Source organism: Heptranchias perlo, chromosome 3, assembly GCF_035084215.1.
Source record: "Heptranchias perlo isolate sHepPer1 chromosome 3, sHepPer1.hap1, whole genome shotgun sequence".
Taxonomy (NCBI): Eukaryota; Metazoa; Chordata; class Chondrichthyes; order Hexanchiformes; family Hexanchidae; genus Heptranchias; species Heptranchias perlo.
Window position 1 is genome coordinate 33,110,659 of NC_090327.1, and position 12,311 is coordinate 33,122,969.

A 12,311-nucleotide genomic window follows, 5' to 3' on the forward strand; every position below is an offset into this window, starting at 1 on the left:
TCTCCCTCCCCAGAGTGGACATTCTGCTCAGTCTCTCTCTCCAGTGAACATTCTGCTCGGTCTCTCTCTCTCCAGTGGACATTCTGCTCAGTTTCTCTCTCCAGTGAACATTCTGCTCGGTCTCTCTCTCCAGAGTGAACATTCTGCTCGGTCTCTCTCTCCAATGAACATCCTGCTTAGTCTCTCTCTCCAGTGAACATTCTGCTCGGTTTCTCTCTCCAGAGTGAACATTCTGCTCGGTCTCCCTCCCCAGAGTGGAAATTCTGTTCGGTCTCTCTCTCCAGAGTGAACATTCTGCTTGGTCTCTCGCTCTAGAGTGAATATTCTGCTCGGTCTCTCTCTCCAGTGGACATTCTGCTTGGTCTCCCTCCCCAGAGTGGACATTCTGCTCAGTCTCTCTCTCCAGTGAACATTCTGCTCGGTCTCTCACTCTCTCCAGTGGACATTCTGCTTGGTCTCTCTCTCCAGAGTGAACATTCTGCTCGGTCTCTCACTCTCTCCAGTGGACATTCTGCTCAGTCTCTCTCTCCAGTGAACATTCTGCTCGGTCTCTCTCTCTCTCCAGTGAACATTCTGCTCGGTCTCTCTCTCTCCAGAGTGAACATTCTGCTCGGGTCTCTCGCCAGTGGATATTCTGCTCGGTCTCTCTCTCCAGTGGATATTCTGCTCGGTCTCTCTCTCCAGTGGACATTCTGCTCGGTCTCTCTTTCCAGTGAACATTCTGCTCGGTCTCTCTCTCCAGTGATCATTCTGCTCGGTCTCTCTCTCCAGGGTGGACATTCTGCTCGGTCTCTCTCTCCAGAGTGGATGACCCTAGATTGACCTAAAATGTAGACGTTACTTTTTCACTGTTCCTTTTGAAGATAAGTCCATCTGACTTCAAACCACAGTTATACTGCACTTTGTGCAGCAATGCAACATACAAAACTAGCTGAATCTCACAGCATAACTGGACTATTAAACTGAGCAGAAGAAAGCTTAGAAAGAGAAAAGACCACTTGGCCCATTGAGCCTACTCCTTCCACAGTCTATGCATGGCTACCTCAACCCTGGATTCTACGTAGCCCATACAGGAGGCTAAAAATTTGGCCGTGTAGCGCCCATTGTATAGGTGCTACGCGGCTTCCTGAAGTTCCAAAATGGAGTCTGGAAAGCATGCGCACGCTTCTAGTGTGACGTGTTCGTGATGCCATTTCGGTAAAGGGATTCACGCAGGCGCAGATAACAACCGTCGGTTGCATGTAAAGTAAGCAGAATATGTGTTAGATCATTGTGCAATGCTGATTTAAAGGGATAGACACCATTTTGGCACTTAACGCTACAGCCAATGCACTGTCTTAACCATGATCAACTAAACATGTCGTAGACAGCTTGGAGGACCCCCCACCAGCGCTATTTAAAGGGACCATGCTGGATTTACAGGTTGTTGCTGGATTATTGCTTCTGGCTGCCGATGCATTTGTATCTGTTTTTGGAGTTCTCCTTTACTTGAATACTGGGGCAAGGGGACATAGCCTAAAAATTATAGCCAGGACTTGTAGAAGTGGAAGTTAAGAAACGCTTCTACACGCAAAGGATGGGAGAAGTTTGAAACACTCTTCCGCAAACGGTAGTTGGTGCGAGCTCAATTGTTAATTTTAAGTCTGAGATTGATAGATTTTTGTTAACCAAGGGTATTAAAGGATGTGGGGCTAAGGAGGGTATATATTTTTTTTTATTCGTTCACGGGATGTTGGCGTCGCTGGCAAGGCCGGCATTTATTGCCCATCCCTAATTGCCCTCGAGAAGGTGGTGGTGAGCTGCCTTCTTGAACCGCTGCAGTCCGTGTGGTGACGGTTCTCCCACAGTGCTGTTAGGAAGGGAGTTCCAGGATTTTGACCCAGCGACAATGAAGGAACGGCGATATATTTCCAAGTCGGGATGGTGTGTGACTTGGAGGGGAACGTGCAGGTGGTGTTGTTCCCATGCGCCTGCTGCTCTTGTCCTTCTAGGTGGTAGAGGTCGGGGGTTTGGGAGGTGCTGTCGAAGAAGCCTTGGCGAGTTGCTGCAGTGCATCCTGTGGATGGTGCACACTGCAGCCACAGTGCGCCGGTGGTGAAGGGAGTGAATGTTTAGGGTGGTGGATGGGGTGCCAATCAAGCGGGCTGCTTTATCTTGGATGGTGTCGAGCTTCGTGAGTGTTGTTGGAGCTGCACTCATCCAGGCAAGTGGAGAGTATTCCATCACACTCCTGACTTGTGCCTTGTAGATGGTGGAAAGGCTTTGGGGAGTCAGGAGGTGAGTCACTCGCCGCAGAATACCCAGCCTCTGACCTGCTCTCGTAGCCACAGTATTTATATGGCTGGTCCAGTTAAGTTTCTGGTCAATGGTGACCCCCAGGATGTTGATGGTGGGGGATTCGGCGATGGTAATGCCGTTGAATGTCAAGGGGAGGTGGTTAGACTCTCTCTTGTTGGAGATGGTCATTGCCTGGCACTTATCTGGCGCGAATGTTACTTGCCACTTATGACCCCAAGCCTGGATGTTGTCCAGGTCTTGCTGCATGCGGGCTCGGACTGCTTCATTATCTGAGGGGTTGCAAATGGAACTGAACACTGTGCAGTCATCAGTGAACATCCCCATTTCTGACCTTATGATGGAGGGAAGGTCATTGATGAAGCAGCTGAAGATGGTTGGGCCGAGGACACTGCCCTGAGGAACTCCTGCAGCAATGCCCTGGGGCTGAGATGATTGGCCTCCAACAACCACTACCATCTTCCTTTGTGCCAGGTATGACTCCAGCCACTGGAGAGTTTTCCCCCTGATTCCCATTGACTTCAATTTTACTAGGGCTCCTTGGTGCCACACTCGGTCAAATGCTGCCTTGATGTCAAGGGCAGTCACTCTCACCTCACCTCTGGAATTCAGCTCTTTTGTCCATGTTTGGACCAAGGCTGTAATGAGGTCTGGAGCTGAGTGGTCCTGGCGGAACCCAAACTGAGCATCGGTGAGCAGGTTATTGGTGAGTAAGTGCCGCTTGATAGCACTGTCGATGACACCTTCCATCACTTTGCTGATGATTGAGAGTAGACTGATGGGGCAGTAATTGGCCGGATTGAATTTGTCCTGCTTTTTGTGGACAGGACATACCTGGGCAATTTTCCACATTTTCGGGTAGATGCCAGTGTTGTAGCTGTACTGGAACAGTTTGGCTAGAGGCGCAGCTAGTTCTGGAGCACAAGTCTTCAGCACTACAGCTGGGATGTTGTCGGGGCCCATAGCCTTTGCTGTATCCAGTGCACTCAGCCGTTTCTTGATATCACGTGGAGTGAATCGAATTGGCCGAAGACTGGCTTCCGTGATGGTGGGGATATTGGGAGGAGGCTGTGATGGATCATCCACTCGGCACTTCTGGCTGGAGATGGTTGCAAACGCTTCAGCCTTGTCTTTTGCACTCACGTGCTGGACTCCGCCATCATTGAGAATGGGGATGTTTGCAGAGCCTCCTCCTCCCGTTAGTTGTTTAATTGTCCACCACCATTCACGACTGGATGTGGCAGGACTGCAGAGCTTTGATCTGATCCGTTGGTTGTGGAATCGCTTAGATCTGTCTATAGCATGTTGTTTCCGCTGTTTAGCATGCATGTGGTCCTGAGTTGTCGCTTCACCAGGTTGGCACCTCATTTTTAGGTACGCCTGGTGCTGCTCCTGGCATGCTCTTCTACACTCCTCATTGAACCAGGGTTGATCCCCTGGCTTGTTGGTAATGGTAGAGTGAGGAATATGCCAGGCCATGAGGTTACAGATTGTGCTGGAATACAATTCTCCTGCTGCTGATGGCCCACAGTGCCTCATGGATGCCCAGTTTTGAGCTGCTGGATCTGTTCTGAATCTATCCCATTTAGCACGGTGGTCGTGCCACACAACACGTTGGATGGTGTCCTCAGTGCGAAGACGGGACTTCATCTCCACGAGGACTGTGCGGTGGTCACTCCTACCAATACTGTCATGGACAGATGCATTTGCGACAGGTAGATTGGTGAGGTCGAGGTCAAGTAAGTTTTTCCCTCGTGTTGGTTCGCTCACCACCTGCCGCAGGCCCAGTCTAGCAGCTATGTCCTTCAGGACTCGGCCAGCTCGGTCAGTAGTGGTGCTACCGAGCCACTCTTGGTGATGGACATTGAAGTCCCCCACCCAGAGTACATTCTGTGCCCTTGCTACCCTCAGTGCTTCCTCCAAGTGGTGCTCAACCTGGAGGAGGACTGATTCATCAGCTGAGGGAGGACGGTAGGTGATAATCAGCAGGAGGTTTCCTTGCCCATGTTTGACCTGATGCCATGAGATTTCATGGGGTCCAGAGTCAATGTTGAGGACTCCCAGGGCCACTCCCTCCTGACTGTATATCACTGTACCGCCACCTCTGGTGGGTCTGTCCTGCCGGTGGGTCAGGACATACCCAGGGATGGTGATGGAAGAGTCTGGGACGTTGGCTGAAAGATATGATTCTGTCAGTATGGCTATGTCAGGCTGTTGCTTGACTAGTCTGTGGGGCAGCTCTCCCAATTTTGGCACAAGTCCCCATATGTTCGTAAGGAGGACCTTGCAGGGTCGACTGGGTTTGGTGTTTTGCCGTTGTCGTGTCCGGTGCCTAGTGGTCCGTCCGGTTTTATTCTTATTATGACTTTTCGTAGCGAGATTTTACAACTGAGTGGCTTGCTCGGCCATTTCAGAGGGCAATTAAGAATCAACCACATTGCTGTGGGTCTGGATTCACATGTGGGCCAGACTGGGTAAGGGCGGCAGGTTTCCTTCCCTAAAGGACATTAGTGAACCAGATGGGTTTTTACGACAATGCGGTAGTTTCATGGCCATCATTACTGATACTGGTATTTTAATTCCAGATTTTTATTTAATTAATTGAATTTAATTAATTAATTGAATTTAAATTCGCCAGCTGCCGTGGCGGGATTTGAACTCATGATTCTGGATTTTAGTCTAGGTCTCTGGATTACTAGCCCAGTAACATAACCACTATGCTACCGTATGGAGTTAGGTCACAGATCAACCATGATCTCATTGAATGGCGGAATAAGCTCCAGGGGCTAAATGTCACTGCCACTTGCTGCCTCCTGTTATGCGCCACCTTCTCCTGCGAGAAAGCGGGACATGTGTCAGTGCGTGTCCTGCAGGATGTTTGGGTGATGTGCCTGTCATGGTTGAATAGTTGTCAGTGTGTGTGACCTGTGAGTTGAGGGTGTGTGGCTTGAAACAGTGGTAATGTGTGAAGATGAGAGGAAGCATCTGATGGGAAGAGTTGAGTACTGATTGAAAGAGTTTGTTGGTATGTGGGTGATGGGGGGTGTAGTGCGTGGACCAGTGGATGCAGCTAGTGGTGCAGTTGGTAGATGCCACTGACAGTTGTCCTCACTCATCTTGACCGTTCGTGTCCAAGCATTGAACTTCTTCCTGCACTGCATCCATATTCGTGCCATTGGCTTTGTCCCCTACTCCCTCCCACTGCCTCTTGAGCATATGTTTGAAGGGCCTCTTGCCCCCCTGCGTGGATAAGATGCCCCTCCTTCTGTCTATCTCTTGCACCAAGGTCTTGCATCAGCACAGAACCTTAGTGCACGCTCTTCCGCAGGCCCGGCACAAACTCAGATCAGCAGATTGGTGAGGCCTGGCGTGCAGATCGGAGCTTGTGGGATTTAGTAGTGCGCAACCTTTATTCAATGTTTTAACATAACTCATCAGTTTGTAAACATAGGGACGGGACCTGCAACTGTGATTTACACGTGCGATGTCTGATCTCTGTTCGGACTCCGTGTGGACCCATATCTTATATTTTGTACTTTTATATCTGGTGCAGGCTGCCTTTCAGAAGTGCAGGCTGCCTTTGATGTGCGAGCAACTCACGCGAGATTTGGGACCCCCTGCTGGTGAGAAGTGCCGAAGCTGGAAAGAACATCGCAGCTCGGCCTCAATGCTGTGCTACAATCAGGTAAATGAGAAGGCAGCACAAATCTAACATGCTGCCTGTGTCGGAACCATCGGGCACAAGCTAATCGTGCACCAGTAAGATTTACCACCAGTGCACATTTTGCAACCATTTTAAGCTGCAATAGTAGTGATGCCTACCTTTTTTTTCTCTGTGGCGCTGTAGGACATTTTTCTATGTTAAAGGCACTATATAAATGCAAGTTAAGAATATAAGAACTAGGAGCAGGAGTAGGCCATACGGCCCCTCAAGCCTGCTCCATCATTCAATCAGATCATGGCTGATCTTCAACCTCAACTTCAAATTGTTGATGTCTTAAGAAGCAAATTACTTCCATTTCATTATCTTTGGAATGGGACCCATGGGAGATATTTAGACTAATTTTGATTAAGGTTTGATATATCAATTCAATGAAACAGATGTTCACAATAAACCTTTCATGCTGTTGCAGATGGGTATGATAGAACTGAGATTTATCGGCATACAGGAAAGGACTGTTGGATAAAGTCTAATGTATTTGTAAATGTAATGATCCACTGTTTTCTTGTAAGGGGTATTACTGTACATATCAGTCTATGTAATTAAACATTGTGGGGGAAAAAAATTGGATAGGGGCCGTTTTTGGGTGCAGGTAGCATGATGTGCTATTACCCCGCGCCCAGTGACCCCTGCTCAGGCAGGACGCAAGTTTCAGCCCGGCCGAGGACTCACCTGCAATCAGCGTTCCATTCCGGGCCTTGCACATGGAATCAATGCAATTCACACTTTCCACCACCAGGGGGTGCTCAATCTCTTAAAGGGAGAATGTTCCTTAGACATCTCAAAGATAGCTGGTACCTGTTATTTGCTGAAAATAACAGTCTACTGTCTGAACGGAGACCGGACATCACAAACGTAAAACATAGATGCAGGTCCCATCCCTAAGTTACACACTGATGAGTCATGTTAAAACATTGAATAAAAGTTGCGCACTACTAAACCCCACATCCTCCAATCTGCACGCCAGACCACACCAATCTGCCGATCTAAGTTGGTATCAGGCCTGCGAAAGTGCATGCACCAAGGTTCTCTGCTGATGCACGAGAGACCTTGATGCAAGAGGTGGACAGAAGGAGGGACATCCTATATCCGCGGGGTGGGGGGGGGGGGGGGGTGGAGAAAGAGGCCTGCCAGACATATATCCAAAAGGCAGTGGGAAGCAATGGGGGACGAATTCAATGCCAGGCGTGAATGCAGTGCACGAAGAAGTTCAGTGCTTTGACACGAGTAGTCAAGGTGAGTGAGGTCAACTGTCAAATACCAACTGCACCACGCACTACACCTCCATCACCTACATACCAAAAAACTCACTATTTCCATCAGTACTCAACTCTTCAATCAGATGCTTCCTCTCACCCTCACACATTATCACTGTTTCAAGCCCCCCACCCACAACTCACATGCCACACACACTGGCAGCTATTCAACTATGACAGGCACATCACCCAGACACACGTCCCGCTTTCTTGCAGGAGAAGGTGGAGCACATCAGGAGGCAGCAAGTGGCATGGTCTTTAGCCCCTTGAGCCTGTTCCGCCATTCAATAAGATCATGGCGGACCTGTGAACTAACTCCATATACCCGCCTCAGCCCCATATCCCTTAATACCCTTGGTTTACAGAAATTTATCAATCTCAGATTTAACATTCACAAGTGAGCTAGCATCAACTGCCTACTGTAGAAGAGCGTTCCAAACTTCTCCCACCCTGTGCATGTAGCAGCATTTCCTAACTTCACTCCTGCACGTCCTGGCTCTAGTTGTTAGGCTATGTCCCCGCGTCCTAGTATTCAAGTCTAGGAGACCTCCAAAAACAGTTACAAATGTTTCGGCAGCCAGAAGCAAAATTCCATTTAACCATACTGTAAATCCTGCACGGTCCCTTTAAATAGCGCTGGTGTGAGGTCCTCCAGGCACTCTAAGACACGTTCAGATGGTCGGGATTAAGACTGTGCGTTGAGTTGAGCGTTAAGTCCCAAAATGGCATCCATCACTTCAAATCAGCATTGCACACTGATTGAAGCTATTTTCTCCTGATTTTACATGATTCCAGTGTTCGTTATCTGCGCCTGCGCTAACTCCTATACCAAGATGGCGTCTGGAGCATGTCACGCTGGAAACATACGTGCGCAAGCAAGACGCCATCTTGGATGTCAGAGAGGCCGTGTAGCGCCGAAACAACGGGCGCTACACGGCCCAAATTAGTGCCCTCTGTACCTAACATTGTCCGATATATACACAGGATATAGGACATGTGTCCAATCTGTCCGTTGGTTGTGGAAAAGTGTCAGATTTGTCCTTAGGATGTGGAAACTGTTAAATGGATACATAGTGTGTGGGAAGTGTTAAGTGTGTTCATGGGCGTGAAAACAGTGGGGGGTGAATTTCCTCGCCGTTTCCAGCACACTTCAGGTGGAAGCCGTTTCCGCCCAAATTCTGCCTTTAATGGCTTCACCCGCGGTCCTTCAGTTCTCCTGCAGTCTGCCTGCCGATTCACCGCTGGCCTTATTTGAATATGTCAAAACAATCTCATCCTTGTTTTCAAATCCCTCCATGGCCTCGTCCCTCCCTACTTCTGTAACCACCTCTAACCCGACAACCCTCTGAGATCTCTGCGCTCCTCAAGTTTTGGCCTCTAGTGCATCCCCAATTTTCGTCGCTCAACCATTGGCGGCTGTACCTTCAGCTACCTAAGCCCTAAGCTCTGGAATTCCCTCCCTAAACCTCTATATCTCTCTCCTCCTTTAAAGACGTGTTTTAAAATCTATTTCTTTGACCAAGTTTTTGGTCAGCTGTCCTAATATCTCCTTATGTGGCTTGGTGTCAAATTTTGTTAGAAAACACTCCTGTGGTGCGCCTTGGGATGTTTTACTACATTAGAAATGCAAGTTGTTGTCGTTGAGAGCCGGTGGTGACGCGGCTCTGAGTTTCATGGATTCGGACCGTTGCTGCACTCAGGGTAAGTGACACACAGCAGTCTGGATCAACTGTTCAAGGCTGAAGTGAGGAAGTCCGTGACACAAAAAAATCTGGAGATCTTTGAATGCTTCTGAAAGTAAGAAACAATTTTAAAGTGTGTTTTTTGCCATTCTGCCTACAGACACCTGCATTTGCTTCTGACTGCTTTTCACATGGTCAGACCACAAGCAGATTTTCAGACCCTCCCCACAATGTCCACCTTGTGTCAGGGCTTCTCAGAAGCAAGTGTGGAATTATCTACGGGCACTCATGTTTCTTCTAGGTGCCACCTGAGGGCCAGGACTGCAGGAGGTTGGCTGCTGCTCTACAAAAGGCTCACGGGACTGAGGTGGCCCTCGTCTCATGTCAGCCTTCTCCTTGGAAGCTTAATTTTACCTTCCATGTTCCGCTGTTGCAGTGCTATGGGGGGTTGACTGGAGGCCTGCCATGTGCTGCTATCCTGAGATGGTAGCGCTCTGCAGCTGTGACTCCTGGGTGGTTTGGTCCATATCATTGTCTTCACCTTCATCATCTTCCTCCTCCGGTGCCGCCCGTTGCTGTGGTTGATCGGCAGGAAAGGAGAGTGGAAGCTAAGAATGGGTGAGCATCACCCCTTTCAGTTTAAGGAGATCGAGAATGGGGTGGAAGGATATAGCTGTGTGGTGATTTACAGTGTTGGCGCTGTCAGTAACCAAGATGCCGCTGACCTCGATCTGATGTATCTATAGGATATAGAAAAGTGTCCACTGTAACTAAGGACACGGAAAAGTGTCCTCTGTGTCCAATGCCACATTTTTGGTGAAGTTACGGAGGTGGAAGTAAATTCACGGCCTTTGGCCTCTAAAGGACTGTGTGTGGTCACTTATACCATGTCTGCTATCGTGAACAGACATTTCGGCACCAGGCAGGTTGGTTGAGGACAAGGTCAAATAGGTTATTTCCCCATGTAGGTTTCCTCACCACTCAGCCAGCTCGGTTAGTGTTACCACCAAATCACTCTTGGTGTTGGACATTGTAGTTCCCCACCTAGAGTATTTTGTGCATCCTTGGTTTGCTCAGAAATCCCTCCAAGTGATGTTCAGTGTGGAGGAGTATTGATTCTTTAGCTGAGGGGAAGTGTTAGATGGTGGTCAGCAGGAGTTTTTCTTGATCTTGTTTGACCTGAAGCTATGAGTCTTCATGGGGTACGGAGTCAATATTGGGGATTTCCAAAGCCACATCCACCTGACTGTATAACACTGTGCCCCCACCTTGGGTGGATCTATTCTGCAGGTGGAACAGGATATCCCCAGAAATGGAGGTGTCTGGGATGTTGGCCGATAGATATGATTCTGTGAGTACAACTATGTCAAGCTGTTGCTTGACGAGTCAGTAGGCACCAACTTGGGCAACCCCCCACCAGATGTTAGTCAGGAGGACTTTGCAAGATCCACTGGGCTGAGGCTTTAGTCTTAAGCTGAAACAATGCTTGGGTCATTGGCAATAAGGGCATCCAGTTTTCTTCTTATTAGACTTTGTAGCGATTGTTTACAGCTGGGTGACTTGCTAGGCTGTTTCAGAGGGCATTAAGAGAGTCAGTTTCCTAGGGTTCCCAAAGCTCCTCCACTAAGGTTGCAGCAGACAAGTGGGACAACCCTTCGGAAATTTACCAACACTAAGGAGCAATGAATAATTTTTCATGGTCTGGGAAAACGGTGCAAATATACAGTACAGAAAGATTCCATGTGCAGCGGGTCCAAAAACATTGTGGAAAAGAATGGAACGTTAAAAATTCTGTTTACATTTACCTGTTAATTATTTGAGCGTGCAACTCAAACACAGCCACCTAAATATTTGCATATAAAGATAATAGTCCTGATGTTCGTCTGCACCTCCACCCGAGTGCAACAACTGCATAGACAACAAAGGGAGAAGTGCACCTGTCAAGGCTTCCATACTCCTGAATTTGGTGGGCTGGGTCATTAAAATGGCCCAGCCACACCCCCTGGTTCAGGCCTACTTCTTATCCCGGGTACCGGGGCTGGAATGAGGAGCAGGCTCAGGGAACAGCAGCCAGAACTTCCCCAGTTCTCCCAAAAAGCTGTCAATGGTTGGGCACTTAGCTGCATGGTCCTTATTGCTGGCTTCCCTCAGACCCTCTGAGCTGAGGGACAGGATCCCAATGCAAGTCTCACCGCAATTTACTCGGGACACCACTGTAATTGGGCACCGCAAGACTCAAGGAGGGGAAATTGAAGTACGAGGGCCAGGAACAGCCTCTTCCACCTCACATATATCCCAATACTGAGCTTGCACCGGTGTAGTACTATGTAAGTCACCCTACCTCCTGATAAACACAGCAAAAACAAGCACAAGCCAACCACAATCATGTACCGCTTGTCACAGCTGTGCAATATATGAACACATGGGGCTCAATTTTAAAATTAAATTGCGGGTGTGCTGGGGCTGCGAAAATGGCAAAAATTCCCAGTGGGTTCGGAAGCCAGCTTCACCCCCCCGACTTCTGAGTTTCCCACAGACGCGCCTATGCGCACGCTTCCCGAATCTGGAAGTCCCACCGGCAATTAAGGACAGCGGGATGATAGTTAAAGAACCAAATGTACCTCATTGAGTTACTTAAGGTACTTCACTTCTGACATACTAGGTAGTTAAAACGATTTTAAACTTACCTGGGCGGCTTGCCCACAGCTTCTGATTCACGCCAGGGCCGGATCAGGCAAAAATAAACAAAATAAATTAAATAAAAAAACCATTGCACAAAGTTAGAAAACAAAATAAACCTACCTTTCCACCCTACTCCGATGTCCGATGTCTCCCTCTCCTCCCAATGTCTCCGTCTCCGTGTCCTTCTCAGCCCCCGATGTCCCTCTCAGCCCCCGATGTCCCTCTCCGATGTCCCTCTCAGCCCCCGATGTCCCTCTCCGATCTCCCCCTCTTCCCCCCCCCGATGTCCCCCACTCTTCCCCTCTCCCCCCGATCTTCCCCTCTCTCCCCCCTGATCTTCCCCTCTCTCCCCCCTGATCTTCCCCTCTCTCTCCCCCCTGATCTTCCCCTCTCTCTCCCCCCTGATCTTCCCCTCTCTCTCCCCCCTGATCTTCCCCTCTCTCTCCCCCCTGATCTTCCCCTCTCTCTCCCCCCTGATCTTCCCCTCTCTCCCCCCTGATCTTCCCCTCTCTCTCCCCCCTGATCTTCCCCTCTCTCTTCCCCCTGATCTTCCCCTCTCTCTTCCCCCTGATCTTCCCCTCTCTCTCCCCCCTGATCTTCCCCTCCCTCTCCCCCCTGATCTTCCCCTCTCTCTCCCCCCTGATCTTCCCCTCCCTCTCCCCCCTGATCTTCCCC